This window comes from Nomascus leucogenys, chromosome 5 (genome assembly GCF_006542625.1).
Source record: "Nomascus leucogenys isolate Asia chromosome 5, Asia_NLE_v1, whole genome shotgun sequence".
NCBI lineage: Eukaryota > Metazoa > Chordata > Mammalia > Primates > Hylobatidae > Nomascus > Nomascus leucogenys.
Window position 1 is genome coordinate 132,434,766 of NC_044385.1, and position 2,126 is coordinate 132,436,891.

General features: G+C 34.1%; 1 non-coding gene across 1 annotated transcript; it reads right to left on the reverse strand.

The window, feature by feature from the left end:
* Window positions 1-1,252: 1,252 nt before the first annotated feature.
* TRNAG-GCC lies at window positions 1,253-1,323 on the reverse strand. The gene has a single exon. It is a non-coding gene; the product is annotated as a tRNA-Gly (tRNA).
* Window positions 1,324-2,126: the final 803 nt, after the last annotated feature.

The window sequence follows — 2,126 nt, forward strand, 5'->3', positions numbered from 1 at the left end:
AATATCTATTATGTTAAGTGTGAAAGCAAATCAAAATATTAAAAGTCTTCTTTATAAAGATAGTAAGTTACCTGGTGAAGGTTATATCTAAAATTATGTATAATAATGTGTGAATGTGACACATAGTAACATTTATAAATTTCTACCCTCTGAATGCCTGTGTCTCCCCGAAATTTATAGGTTGGAATTCTAACCCTAAAGGTGATGGTATTAAAAGGTGATTAGGTCGTGAGGACAGAGTCCTCAGAAAGCTCCTTTGTCCCTTATACCAGGCCCTGAGGACTCCGCAAGAATGTACCTTCTATAAACCAGGAGGCAGGCCCTTGCCAGACACTAAATCTGCTGGCACCTTGATTTTGGAGTTCCCAGCCTCAAGAACTGTAAAAAATAAATTTCTATTGTTTATAAGCCACCCAATTTATGGTGTTTTGTTACAGCATCCCAAACAGACTACGATATAAATATACTATAAGCTCTTTCAGGGTGAGCATATTATCTTTATTTGGGTTCTTGGAATTAACAAAATACCTGGCACAGAGTAAGCGTTCAATCAACATTTGATTAAAAAAATGAATCAACCATGTCTCCCACTATATGTTAAAGAATGACAGAGAATGAAATAACTTTTTTTTTTCTGTCAAAGGGAAGATTTTTGAAGAATGTACAGCAGAAAAATCAGTGAAAATATAAGCACAGAGCTGCTTGGCCTCTCTCTCATACTTGTCCAATTCCTCTGAACATCCCCCAAGGGTCAGAGAGAAGTACTAAAGCTAGTTTGTATCTTGGGTGACTAAATTAATGGGCCATAAGTACAGAGAACCAAAAAATAACATTTGAGAAAGAAGTAGAAAATGTGTAATAATTGCAGCTCTCTGGGATCATGGAAAACAATTGATTCAATCTTTCAAACGACTGATATTCATGACTTCTTTTCAAAGTAATTATTAAGGTCAGTTTCCTATAAATTATTTGTGTAGTGGAATTCACAGGCACTGAAGTAATATGGAGTTTAGAAACAATCCTTTTATTTGCTACAGCTAAATTGCACCTTTTTAGAAAGTTCTTATATTTCCCCAATATTTAGAATTTGAACATCTTAGGGTGAAGTATATATAATTCAGTATGTCTATGTGACTTCATTTTTAACCCATCACAGGCACATCCACTGATTGGCCTGTGATGTCTTAGACTTCATGTCACATCAAAAACTCTAGTAGAGTTTGCCTCAACTGGAGAGAATACAATCTTGTATTGCATGGGCCGGGAATCGAACCCGGGTCTCCCGCGTGGCAGGCGAGAATTCTACCACTGAACCACCCATGCCCCGAGAGAAAATAGAAACCGTTGTATCCCATCAAGATGGTGCACCTTTTATCTTATGTCTTAGCCAATGACTCTCCTATTCTCAAATTAAGAGATCTTGACAAATCTGGGGTACAAACCTAAAAACAGGTAAAATTTAAATTACAAATATGTCTACCTGGGATCTTCTGTATTTTATAATTCCTTCTTAGAGCTAAGCATAATTTTAAGTGCTAATAATGAACAAAATTCTCCTTATTGTTATTTTTATTCTTTCTTCTAATATCCAACTTCTAGCTGTGGGTTTTACATATCTGGCCAACAAAAAGTTTGAAGACTAATCACAAAAGCATGTATAAACACCAAGAGGTTTAGCATGTGTATAGAATATGAATTTGGAAATGTTTACATATGCAAATATTTGAGAGCTAGAATTTTATTCTTGGCATAGAAACTAAGGGTTTTTTTTTTCTAAGCACATTGCTACAGAAAACCGATATCCTGGAGGGATTGTTTACTTGGAAGAGGCTTTGGGATAAGAGTTATACTAGCATTTAATGATGTTGGTCTAATGTTATTTTATGGTTAAAGGAGCTACAGAATTTTACCCTAGACTTTTACCATTTATCTAACTGTCCTTTTTTTCCACTTTAATATTAAAAAAAATATATATTAAATTGTAGTATTATAATAGAGTGCATTTCTTTCTCAGTTTCATTGATGCCAATGAAGGCAAAATGGAATGAAATGTCATACTGACTTGAGTCATTAAAAAAAAACCATGTAATTTTAGTGTTTAGTCAGTAAATTAATTCAATAATATT